Source organism: Temnothorax curvispinosus, unplaced genomic scaffold, assembly GCF_003070985.1.
Source record: "Temnothorax curvispinosus isolate PA1 unplaced genomic scaffold, ASM307098v1 QBEX01003544.1, whole genome shotgun sequence".
Classification (NCBI taxonomy): Eukaryota; Metazoa; Arthropoda; class Insecta; order Hymenoptera; family Formicidae; genus Temnothorax; species Temnothorax curvispinosus.
In genome coordinates, this window is record NW_020213324.1 from 204,491 (window position 1) to 219,059 (window position 14,569).

The 14,569-nt window shown below is 32.7% G+C and overlaps 1 protein-coding gene across 7 annotated transcripts in view; it reads left to right on the plus strand.

The window, feature by feature from the left end:
* The window catches only part of LOC112452622 (TLD domain-containing protein 2), a 143,968-nt gene that overhangs the window by 51,032 nt on the left and 78,367 nt on the right, over window positions 1-14,569 (plus strand). The window lies entirely within an intron of this gene.

Below are 14,569 nucleotides of genomic sequence, written 5' to 3' on the forward strand. Positions count from 1 at the left end.
CACACACACACACACACACACACACACACACACACACACACACACACGAGTAAGTTGCAAGTTGCTCGAATTTTCATAAATCTGTTCTCGCGGACTGCATGGATCTCTATATTCCCCTACCCTGCCTCCGCTGCTTTTCGATGTTTTCTCATTCAACGGCGGATGCCGCATGTTAATCGATTATTTATCATTCTACGTAACGATCAGAGGCTTGAAATTTTCCGCCTCTTCTTCTCCCCGTGCATGTCTGCCGGCGGAAAAAATCCCGAGAATAGCAATTTATTTAAGACAATCATGTTATTTTAACTTAACGAAGGCCTGCAATGTGAGAGATGGTAACTTCTGAGTTCTGGAACTTCTCTGTAGATATAAAAAAATAACATAAATATGCAATTCTTGTAGATATCGTAAGTATTGCGAGCACACGAGCGACTAAACAATTACGTTAAAATGCGAAGAAGTATTACATAACATAGAACTTTTGGAGTGAATTAAATTCACGATTTATAAGAACCACTTTAAGTAATCGCGTCTAATTGTAAGATAGATCTCTACGATTCCTCGACTTAATCCACTCTTTTACTTTGAATCTTTTATTTTTATCGTGTAAATTTTACTAATTCGACGATTCAGGTTCGTTCGAAATTGTGAAGTTGTATCTAAGATTACAAATTATTGTTACAATTTACGGACTAGTCATCTATTGTTGTTTTTATATCTTTGTTCACTATTTGAACTTGAATGAAACGTATATTCGAATCCGAGACGCTCGAGAAAGAAACCTGATATCCTGATAGGAAATCATTGAAAACGATAGCATACGGTTGAAGAAGTCTGACGGTCATCTTAACCATAAAGCTTCGAAATAACGAAGACGAAGAAGGCGGAGAGCACGCATTTATCTTTCCTTGCCGATAGCTCATTTCCTTGGCACAATGGCAGGAACGCGTTCGCGCGAATCGAAGAACGGGGTTCGGCGTCGTTCCGCCAGTGATTTCAGACATTGGCGCTCTATGAAAACTGCAGGGGATCGTATAGGGGTGAGCGGTTAGAGGTCCGGCGATTGCAGCCGGGCGGTAATACCGTCGATGTTTATCAACATATCCGGGAAAGGTGCACTTGATATTTTAAAGTTGCAACGGCCGGTGCAGCCGAACGACCACCTTGAGTCTCGGCAAATGGGTCAGACGGGAATTGAAACTTTCGATCCGACAACGTAAAGTTGACTAAGAATCAAGATTAATTCGCCGCTTGTCGCCGGCTTTCTGTTCCGCCGACCTTGGGTTCGCTAATTTATTATTCATTTGAGGCAAATCCTCTGTATATTTCTTATTGGCGAGTTTATTTCTAGCGAAATATTAATATGATTTCAGCTAATGGGATAAAATTAGAAGTTAGATATTATTATCGTATTTCTATTTTCATGAAAGCTAAAGTGAAATTAATATCGCATTAACGCGCATCAAGTTTCACCCAACATCGATCATGATTATGCCACTGCATTAATTTTTTATATTCACATTGAATAATCGATTTTATCAATATTCATTAATCTATTTTAACTTACAAATTGTTTATACACATTACGTCACGTATGTATAACTCATGCATATTATTCTGTTAAATTACAAATTATGTCATAATCGCAAGCCTGATGAAGTCAGTAAAAGAATTAAGCGTGTCGTTTTAAAAAATGAATAGTAATGCATAATACGAACATGTGACATATAGTTAATATCCATTTTCCTGCGTACGTGCATTTCCCGGCTCTCGTAGGAGCTTTTAGACCGCGCACGGCATTTCTTTTTTTGCAAACGCAGCGGTGGAAAAGTAACGCACTGCAAATCGCGAGCCGAACGTTGAATGATAAGGGAGGCCTTGACCCGAAAATGATGTTTATATGCTTAATTACTCCATAATTCATGCACGCTCCTCTTGACGTCTCGTTATCGGAGAAGTGCGCTGTGAAGTGTCGCCTGTATTTCACTAAAAGCGATCTTATCCCGCCGACATCTCAAACTTTCCTTTCGACGTCATCTCGCTGGTTTTGTGAATACTTTTTTTTTGTACGTTATCGACAGAATGACATCTTGTGCAAGACTACTCGAGAATTTTCTCAATTAGCGACTAATTGGACCTGATGAACTACTGTATTTTGCGTTTTAATCAGGGTCTTAATCGGGAAAAGTAGATACTTTTCAAGCGACGTCGCGAGATTCTGGGAAATAATATAGTAATGCATCTAATTTTCGTACGACGTAATCTAAAATGCAAATACAAAATTTTATTGTATGAAACTTGAACTAATGTGTTTATTTTGCGCGACTAATAAAATAGGTAAATTTGCTTTAGTATTATGATATTCTTTAGCAAATAGCTAAATAACTGATATATATAAAATAAATAATTAATTTATTGATTTATATTGCTCAGGGAGGAATTAATTCAAAGATTTTACATTTTCCATGTGCTCCTTTTTTGAAATTTCTTAAATGTCTTATAGCATGTCTCTTGGACCGTAAATTCTACAATCTCTGTATAATCGAGTATTTCGAAATTTTGCGTTATCGCTCCTATTCCCCGTTATCGTCGGAGGAAAGGAGAGAATTCCCGTTGCATACTAATGCAAATTCTATCTGCCAATCTTCTTCACACTCAACGAAGCGCATCGAGCGATAATCAATTCAGGCAAGTACCTGCCGTCAACCTTGAAAGGAAAGCAAAAGAGCATCGCCATCGGCTAGTTGTAAAGTTCCATTCTATCGAACGATATCCGCGATCGACTCGCAATTGGAATCAATTCGCGTTATTCGTTACAGTTTATAAGTCTCTGAAGTTTAATATTTCATGCCTTAATCGTCTTCAAGTATGTTGTAGACTATTTTAAAACGAGAAATGTATATTTCAGCACTTTTGGGTATTCAACCTCGGTTTTTTTACTTTCTCGAGCGGAATTATTTCTGAAATGTATCGAGAACTCTAGAACTATACACAATCTATCCAGAACGCTAATAAAAAAGGATTGTTTATCGAAAATAGGGGGCTGCGTGAAGTTAGCCTCCCGTCTCATATCTTTGAATCGCATTTTCATACCTTTATAATGCTAGAACTATTTCTTAAAACTGTCGAGAATTCTGGAATTATCGGAAATCTACACAGAACTCTAAAAAAAGTTAATTTTTTAAATAATGGGGGACTAACTTTACAGGAGTAAAGAAAGCCAATGACGTCAAGTCTATTTTTTTTTCATCTGTTAGGAAAATTTTTATAAATAGGTCACTCTTTATACTAAACTTCAGTAAATTCTAATATTTATTACAGATTAATTTTATCATATAGGTACATGGAAATTATGAAAGCTTATAGTTGCATGAGGATTTTATAATCCCTGTATGATTATAGCTTAGCGATATCGACAGCGAGATACTATTGTTGATTATTATTACGTAACAGCCGTTGAGTTCAAATATTTATTTAATTCGATCCGCATGTTAAAGATATAATAAAGGTATAAATTTATTCAACAATTAGCGCCGCGCGCGACGACGTTCGATTTGTGTTTAATTAATTAACAGAGCGGTTGGGAAAAAAGATCGTTGCGACAGATGTGATTCCTCCTTGAAATCCAGCGAAATTGTTGCAAATAACATTTAATTACTAATCAAATTCCCATCAGCGTGTCATTAATTGGACCAAAATTGGGTATTCTTGTCGGGCTATCTTGCTGCATGCGTGAAAAGTCGTTGGCGAAAGTTTACTGTACGGTACGAGTAATTATAACGGTCAATTTGAATTATGTTTTAATTAGTTCGTAGCACAATAATTAACTCGAGTTTAGATTGTAATGGTACCTCATGCGATGGTATGTGCAATATGCGGTACGCTTATTACGTTTTCCTGATGATATAGTGTTTGTGCCGGATACTGTGTTAACTTTCCTAATGAAAAATATTTGCCTATTATGTTATTTATTGTCATTTGATCAAATATCTGTAATTTAAACGATATAAATTAATTGAAAACTGCTGGTTTTTAAAACATATAAGAATTTAATTAGTTAAAAGAAAATAATTATACACAGTATAAAAAAATTTGTGTTAAATATAACGTAAATTACATGTTCCAAACGGTCCACTCAAATTTTTGTGTTAATTTAACATAATGAATGTGTCAAATTACGACACAAATATTATGTTCATAATTTAACACCAAATAAAGAAAAGTTTGATGATATTGTGAACGAAAATTTTATGTACAACAGACATTTGTATAATGTTAAATATAAATGAAAACGATATTTTTCTAACAAAACTACATTATTTTTATGTTAATCTTACGATTAAATGTAAAATGTGTTATTTTAACATTTGATTTATTTAAATATGAATTTAACACAAAAAAATCAGATAACATGATCAAAATTAGTTAAATTAACACATAAGTATGTTACATTTTTAACACAAAATTTTTTACTGCGTATTAGCCTCTTATTTTCATTGATTACTGAAAAACTTCTGATAACTCGGCATTCTTGAAAGAGGAATTACTTCAGTTTTGACAAGCATAATATTGCTTTTTTGTATATTATATGCTTCGAAAACTGAAAACATTCAACTTTTATGTATTGTATTTAGAAAGCTAAAAAGAAAGGTTTATTTATTGCCTGTTTCGGTCTTTATATTATAGAGCGACCTTACTAACTAATCTCTGTTCTAACGTTCTTTAAGTTTGTGCGAGGATAATTTCATCGTGGCTTAGAAAGTAAGATATCGCAATTACGACTTTGTGACGAGACACATTGCCGATCGGTATAATTATAATGCGCTGGAAATCGAAATCCGTGAAAGATAAAATGACCAACGAGGTATTTATTATACAATCGAAGTAAATCATGTCGGCATTAAAATCGTGTGAAACAATCGACGCAGTCGGTTCATCAATTGCGCAAAGTATAAATAAATAATTAATGTGGTAGGATTCGATTGTGGTTATACGCAAAGTACGAACGCCAAGCATTCGTCTGGTATATAGGCTGTGGTTAGAATACTTTATGAAATATTCTGTGATCAGCATACATATTACTATTGAGAGCTTGAAGAGGCGGTGACATAAATTGAAATCCATAGACAGGTACATGCATGTCAAATAATGTTTTTCTCGAGTGCGATGGCATCAAAGCGAGAAATAAAAAAATTTTTCCTTATATAAAAATTTGAGGTCACTATGTCGTACAATACGTCTTTAAAAAGTCTCGGTTATGTTATTTAGAAATTTTTTCTTAAATATATCTTCCATTATATATAGACAATTTCTTTATAATTCTTTTTATATAATTTCAAATTCGGTAAAATGGTTAATTAAGTTTATATTAGTTGATAGATTGGTACGTAATATTTCTCAAGTTTTATTCGTTACTGTTTGTATGCGAAAAGAAGTGTTTTTAAAATAAAAAATGTCTGATCCACTCAATATTTGGAAAAAAATCATAATTTTAAATGCAATTTTGTGAAATTTAAACTCTAAAATAAAATACCAATTTTCTTTGGTGCATGACAAGCATATAATGAGAGAAATCAGCAATAATTCTGAGTGTATTACCCCAATGGATTGTCGGTTCATTACACAAGTAAGATAAATTGGAGACACAAATCGTACGCGAGTAAAAATAGTCTATTGGCGTCTAGTAACTTTCTACGATTAGTGCGCGTGATAAATCATAATAAAAAAATATTGCTTTTCAAATATTGCTCCAGGCAAAACGTGCTGGAGAGCTTGCAATTGTTCCCGTTAGATTAATTATTTTACGCGCAATAAAAGAATTGCTGAGGTATAGTCATCATTAATAGATAACATCTAGATTCTATATTGAGATTATAACTATATTGAGTTTTTAAATTCTAAGAAAGGGATTTACTAAGAATTGTATTATATTAAGACGCACTGATGAGTCCCTGCTATTTTAAGACCATGTTATAACTTATCAGTGATAAGAAACTTTGCGATTATGTACAACTATATCTTGTTAAAATATATATAATAAATATATAATAAAATTATTAAAAAATATAATTGTAAATTTCGCTGATAGAAGATGATTGAAACACTAAAATACCGTTATATAAATCGGTATGTAAAACCGCTTTTGAAGACAATCGATTTCATTAAGATTAAACTTATTAATGTCTGCGATGCGATAGCTAATATAATTGTAGCAACAAATAATAACCTTGATAAAAATTGATCACGAGTAGGAACATTTTTTTTCTAATTTGTCCATCATTTGGCTCGCAGATTCACTAACGAATATCATGTTGAGAACGATTACAAGGTCTTGCTGGATGTTTTTATTATGCAACATTAATGTACACCTTTCATACTTTTGTGACGCCGGTCGCCATTAATATTCCTCAGCAGGTGTTGCGTGGAATGTCAGGCGGAAAACGACGCTGCTCGGTGCAGGCTTTCTCAAGCTGCTGCTCGCGACGCGTCTTCTTTGTCTTTATCTCGCTATCGACTGCGCAAGGACTCTTGATAATCTGAATGAAGAGTCGAAATCTCAGGGAAGTAGACAACAAATCACGTTCGCGCGAAGGTGAACAAATAGCCGCCGTAAAGACGACGATTTTGTCGTTCGTGCATTCCAAAGAGCGCGTCACTCGCGGAACATCTTATTGTTATAGTGGAACATTCGAATAAGTGTCGGTCCGATATTTACAAGTGGCTTTCCATTATGTGTAGTGATATCATAGCAGAATGACGCGTCATTTTGCGTGATGAATCTAAATAAACGTTTCGATCTATTAAATGAACTCGTGCCACAATACGTTGTCTTTGCCATATTTTTTATCTTACGAATTATTAATTTTCAATTTTTATCGTGTAATAAGCTTTGAAATGTTCTTTTTATACAATAATCTTCAGGCAAAAAATATACCTGATATCTATTAAATACACTGAGAAAAAAATGTCGTTAATTTGACTAAACTCGTTTAGTTGTAGTGATTTGTTTAATGCAAATATTAATATATTTAAATCAAATATACGTGAGTAATATTAAGAAATTCTGAATTTATTTCAATATAATATTTTTTGAATTAACAAATGTTTGCTTGACAGCCCGTGACCGCTGCATTTAGTTAAATCAAATAATATTTCTTTGAATCAACGATTTTTTTTTCTCAGTGTATGTAAGAGAACGAGATCTCGGGGAGTAAAATAATATTGATTATTTTTTTGTAACTTTATTCTTTGAGACACAATCAGTACAACAGTAATTAATACACTTAGTCGGTGGTATAGGTAGTAAATGATTTTTCTTAAACCACTACGTGCGAGCATGACTGCATTGAAAGTGGATTTTAGATATTCGATTATTCGAATTACTGAAGCACAGTTATTAATGCCGCGCGCGACGAATAATTTAGTGATTGATCGGCGAAACAATTTCAGATAGCATTTTATCGGGCGGCGATTTTCTAGTGTATACAGAGTATAACGTGTATATAGAGACTGTTTTTTAATCGCGCGACTCTAATTGATTGCAATCAATATAATTGCTTTGTTGAATGTATATATTGATCTATCGCATCTCGTCTTTTCTCTCTTTCTCTTTCTCTCCTCTCTCTTTCTTCTGCTGTATCGATATTAACGATTAAAATTGATATACAATTCCAATTTTATTTTCATTTTGATGTTGCAGATATGCGAGAGTTAAATTAAAGAATTAAATTATCGGTAACGTTGGTACGTGATCTCCAAAAACGTTCCGCCGAATATGCATCGGTGAAAAAGGATACCCGATGACTAATGTAATATAAAGTTTATATCAGTATTATAATTAAATTCGAACGCGCCGATCGCAAACACTAGATTTCGCAGAATCACAAAAACCGTTGGAAAAGCATCCTATTTATCCGATTCCATACGCTCGCGCGGATTTTCGAGATGGAAGTTTATAATTCCACCGGATCGTAAATCGCCGTTTTACGACGAGATGCACCAGACAGATACGCTACGAGTTTCGCCGAGCTTTTTTTTATTCCGTCTGAGTTCACGAAGGTCTTCCCAATAATATCGTCAGGCTGACATTTTATATGCATAATCATAACGGAGGACGCGATTTTTACGTTCTTCTCATTTTCCATTATCTCTGGAATGCATTTCTTTAATCTCTTGATATAATTCGTCAGATAACACAAAAATATTTATTTTCTATATGATTACCCAAAAAAGAATTTGTATACTATTCTTTGTCCAAAATTCGTCATAAAAGTAGTGATCTTGCTTAGGAGTTATGTTTTTTTTATTATTGAAATCTGTGATAATTCCTATGATTGCTGGAAATTTCATCGTAAATTCAATTTTTTGGGGAAAATATTAAATTTAATGTCCAGTCTGAACAAATTTAAGTACACACAGTAAAAAATAAAACGTAGTTTTAACATTTTTTACAAGTCGCAGAAAGTCGACACTCTAAATTTTAAGTTAAAATGATTCATTCATCGTGTGTTACATGTTGACAAATTAGAAATGTTAGTTAATTAACACTATACTTTACATTTCTATTTGTTCTTTTGACTTTATTTTTCAAGCTATAATAACACATGATATTAATTATTTTACTTTATATTATACGAACATTGTCATGTTCGTATAATATAAAGTAAACTAATGGTTTATTTTACTTGAATTATGTGTAATAGAAACATTTAATTTTAGTAAATTTAATTATTTTGTTTTGTATGTCAAAGTTTACGATTATTTGAAAATTTACTTCAACTTTTATTTATGTGTTAAAATAACTTTAAGACGTGTTGATTTTTTTAAATAATTGTGTTAAAAGAACTCAAAATAATATTTAATTTTTAAATGACATACATAAAGTGTTAAGTTATCACGTTGACATAAATGTAACATATGAAAATGTTAAGAAAATAATAACATAGCTGTTGTATGTTAATTTTACATTGAAATAATAATCAAATCTTGGTAACACAAGAAAATTTTAACATATGGACCGCTATGTACACACGATTTATTTGTACACACGATTTTTTTACTGTGCAACGAGTTTAATTCGAGTTATCCGAGATATTAAATTAAATCTTCTTTTCCAAGTTTGTGTTTCGCGTGGTTGGAAGGGTTAACAAAATGATCAATTTGTCTTCGTCGTTTTGTACGATTTTGACGGCGTCTCCTTTTGTATTCGAGCGTTCGTTGCGCAGATGATCACGTGTAGGAGAGCTGCACAATTCGCCTTTTCCGAGTCGCTGCTCCAATTTGTAGAACGGAGAACGCGAACGTAATGTATTACGAATGGAAAAACAAGAGACTTATCGCGACGCCCGAATTATTCTCATGACTAATCGGCTGAAATTGGCACGTGACGCCGTTGCTTCCAGGAAATCTGACATACCTGATTTATATATTGCGTTTTTAATTCGGTCAGATATCAATCTTCGCCAAGGACGCATCTGTTGCTTGTGCTTCTTGATCGATATGGTGATTGCACCGATATGGTAATTAAACAAGAAAAGTTTGAATAAAGAAAGAGGAATTTTATTCAATTTATGGTACAATGCGAAAATATGGGTAATTTGTCAACATTTTATTTCGTGTAGAATATGATACTTATATAACAATTGGTAAAGGAAAGGCCAATAATCGAGCAATAATAGATGTTAATTTATATACTTATTAATCACATATATGTAAACAACGGAACGTTTCGACTTCACCGAATCTTCTTCAGCCGTAGAATAATCGCAATATAATTCTTAACTAACTATATAAAATTCTTAACCTACAGACTTAACCTTCCTTTACCAATTGTTATATTTATACGAGCGTGCTAGTTTATTTTATGATACTTATAATTCTTCTAAATGCTAGAGCGCTTTCTTATATACAATCCAAATATATTATTTAGATCAATAACTGTTTCTTTTTTTAAAAAACCTTCAGAGTACAACCATCAAGAATGTGGACCAAAATAATTGTTTCGATTCTAAACGATTTCATATCAATATCGATGAAAAGTTCTTAGTTTAAATGAAAAGGAACCGGGTTTGCTCATTATATCGCAAAAGAAGAGAGTTAGTCCCGTTTATGATTTCGGTAGCCATGCCGTAAACCTGTTTCACGACATGTAAATCCAACGACAAATACACGTCTGATAAAGTATACTCGGTTAATGAGGTTCAGCTCTTTAACGTGCGAAATTATTCCACCACTTTTCCGAGTAGTGTCTCAGTGAGTACATTGAATAAAGATAACATCTGAGTTTTTTATTAGATTTTATTAGACCTGATTAAACTTGAGTCATCACTAATTTTTCTAAAATCTAACATGATCTTTTAATGGTTGTGCAATTATCATAAATCAAATATTTTACATAATTATGTAATTTACTTAATCTTAAAAAAATTTTATTTTTAACGGAATTTTAATTTTTGATACTTTATAGGCTTAGGAAGAATTTTCAAACTATTTAATAATATAAACGTTACAAATCACGATAAATTATGAAAGGATTTTTATCCTAGATTTAAATAAGACATCTATAACAGTACAAGATATTTATAGATATTTATACCTAACGCTCGCTGCGCATTTCTTGTGTACAAAACATTAATTAATATACTGTGTACACTAATTATAATATTTTACGTGGAGAAAACTCGACACCAAATTAAATAAGGTTACACTGTTAAAGGTTAGAGGATGACATTTAAACCAATACCATGAGTTAGATTTATTTTGTTATTTTTAACTACCATGCATGTGCGTCAAAATTTATTAGTTTGAAACAAAATAGAATTATTTTAACTCCATTGGTTTAGTCAAATTAACAGTGTTTTAGTTAAATTAACTACATATTGAATAGGAGCAGTGGCGATCTATGGAATAGTTAAAAATTACTCAAAATAGAGTTTAATTTATATAACCCTATGACTTTAACAGTGTACTTACAAACTGAGTTTTCTCCATGAGGGATTTGTTTGAAAATAATTTTCAAGCCGTCGCGAGTTTACCTCGCGCTTTCGCACGCGCACGGCGCGCGCGGCGATCGATCGTCAGGCGTGGGAATGTCACTGCGCGATCAGCTGTCTAACTGCAAGGCCGCCACGAGGAGGGACGCTTACACCCGTTTCCACGACATTTCCGGCCCTGTCGCTCGCTCGTCGAGACGAAGTTTCCGTCGTATATGTCCGCGCATTTTCCTAACGAAGAGACTTCGATTAACGAGGGAGGCGGATGGATGTCCAGCATCGATGCAAACAATTGGTCTATTTGGTCGCGTATCCAATTACGAAATTGGCAACGATGAAAATACCGAGCTCAGGCTCTTAATTCGATTCAGCCAATTAGAGCCCTTCCGCTGTCCCGCTCTTGTGAAGGCTTGCCTCTCGCTCGTCGAGAAAATTTCTGCAGCAAACAACGTCGCTCTTTGTTCCGTCCAAGATAATGTCCCTCTTGCGCCCGGCAAGCATTTCTGAAGCGCTGCATGTGCAAACTGCTACCGAAAGTCGATTAATAAAGTTTCTCTTTTAGATTCTTTCTCGAAAACAGATTCGAGTCGTAATTATAAAACTTGAGTAAAAAATACAGCATACGATGTAATGGAGGTACAGTGCGAACTCTTGGTTTTACGAGAGGATCTTTGCAAATTGTTTCTTCACTGTACAATTGACAATTTAATCTAATAAATAAAAGTTGTTTGCTTAAAGTTTATTTCTCATGATATCCGACAGAAGTTACATCAAAGTTTTTTTTAATTAGTCCAGTGGAAAACAGTTAATTTGCGGAACCGTACTTTTACCGTAATTTCTCTTTCTTGCCCTATTTAATTTAATTCTTACAAAACAAAAAGCAAACAAAAGGGGATGCTGTGTCTTGACGATACGAGCGTAAAGTATAGAGTGTAAAGTCAGCCAAACCTACCAACATTAATATCTACATATTACAGTCAATATAATTTCTTAAGAGAAATTATAAGATATTTACTTACATTACATACTAAGATATATTTATTTACATTAAATTTTTAATAATGAAATATTGATTTAATAAAAAAAATATATAGTGCAATATCAACAAAATAATATGATTTTAGTTAGGGATGTGCGATTTTGCGGTATATCACTAACACTGCAGTTTTTTCTTGCATCGCATATGCAATTTGATTTTTAATCGCAAAATTGCACGGCATGCAAATACCTGCGATTTAAAATTACAAATATAGGTCAAAATCGCATTGTAATGAAGTATTTATTCATTAAATATTTATATAAGAAAATGGTAAAACAAAATAATTTAAATGTTATAAACGTATGTTTGGTTCCGATTAATAAATACGCTTAATTTTAACACTAGACACGATTTAACCAATCTGTTTAAAATTTGTTTATTAATTCGTAAAAGTTTTTATCATAATTTTGTATCATAAACGTAATTTTGAATTACGTGTTATTTTATATCGCAAACACTATTTTAAATTCTCTTCGTTATATTATATGATTTTAAATTTTACGATTTGAAACGATCAAAATGTATAATAAAATTTTCAAAAGTCCTAAAATTTAAAATTACATATATAACGGGGGAAATTTAAAATAGCTAGTATTTGTCATATACAATGACATGCGATTTAAAATTGCGTTTATGATACAAAATTACGGACAATTCAAAATATAAGATAAAAATTGAAATGCGACATATATCGCATTCACTGATGCGATTCTTAAGGAAGATCGCAATAGCGATACACAATTTTGAAAATTGCATATCTCTAAATATTAAAACAAAGATCAAAACATTAAACAATAAAATAATAAAATCATTTGATGAGATGTATATATAGATGGAAAATAAAGGGAAATTTATTTAAACGCGGAATATATTTGTGTTTTTGTGTGTGCGTGCTTAGGTGCACGTTCATTTATTTACAACTCATGAGAACTATATTGGCGTGGGTTGCATCGCTGGATGCAGCAGCCCCAAGTAAATCTAACAATAAGTAAGTAAATATTGGACAAACAAGCGGGTGTGGTCATTCTCTTGTTGGTCCAGAATCGGGTCAAGATCACGCCAAGATGTATGGCGATCACCGGAAAAAATATCTCGCGGCCGATCGTGAATTAAATGGCAGCCTGATACCGCGCGAATTGCGTAATCAATTTCAAGTGGCTGCTTGAGCGCGCGATATCTAGAAATATCAGGGCACTCGAACGTCGATACCCGGATGCGATCGAGATTCTTGGAATATATTTTTCTATTTTTCTTCTCGATTTTCTATGCTTTCAATTGGCAGTATATGTCGCAATTACTTGATGTGTCATTTAATACAATCTTTTTCACTTTAATTGTTTGTCTTTTGAATGAGTTATACATTATTGTTTATCTGCTCGTCTTACTTTTATATAGATACATCGTGAGTTTTGCAATTATCATCATTGTTATCAATTCTTATCATCCCCTGGAGATAATAAAAAATTAACATGTGATGACAGCGCATCTTAAGTTGTTATCGTAAACATATTATAGCAAATATGTTTATTTCAGTGATATTTATTTATCCGTCGTACTCTCAATTTAAAACTGAAGCGAGAGAAAGCATGTCTCTTTAAACTTGCAAAGTTGTTAAGTTGTTATGTATTAAAGATATCGTAAATGATGCAATCACACAATATCGTTTTTTTTTTCATAAATCAGTGATATTTCTCACGCAACAATCATTTCAACGAACTTATCGATATACCTTGTTAGTGGTTGCTCATCGTTGTTATCTTTTTATCTCGGTTTATCGTTCTCGGATGGATTACTATCAAATTGATTAACTCAATTATAGATTACCTCGTTAAAGTTTGCGACGTGATTTTAAAACTCTCAATACAAGTTTAAGACCATCTAAAAAAGATTACAAAAAAAAAACACAATAGTAAGAGTCGTATATAATCACATTAGAAACGTTAAAAAAGATTGATATTTATCTGTAGATATTATCAGGAATTAATTTACTTGGTTAATCTATTCATTTGTTCATTTTATGTTTAATCATAAAAATAAACGGTATTTCAAAATATTTTTGATTAAGCACAGACTTTGACCGATAATTATATATCTCTCTACATTGTTCTATAAACAAGTTTCTCATATTGTCTCTTTGTTTTAAAATTTATATTAATTTACAGATGATGTTATGCAGAAGTTAACCATGTGTTTTCAAATAATGAGTTACACACATGACGGCATTGTCTGGGCCGTCGTAGTTTATTTTAAACTTAAAAGAATTTATTAAGCAGTTTATTTTACACTTAATTAACTCAAGTTATTACTCGACGCGTCCACTAATTTTTGTATAACATATACTCGTTCCACTGTAAGCGCGGAAAACAAGCAAGTTTGCAAAGCAATTGAATGTTTTAGCGTCTAGTGTCTTTCTAAAAGCGCAATAACTGAAAGCTTTGTTTATATCGCACATTTAGCGTTAAATGACCGTATGTATCTAAACTTAAATTAACGTTGCTCGCGGCCTTCGCGAGAAAAGAGATAAATCCTAAAATAGGCA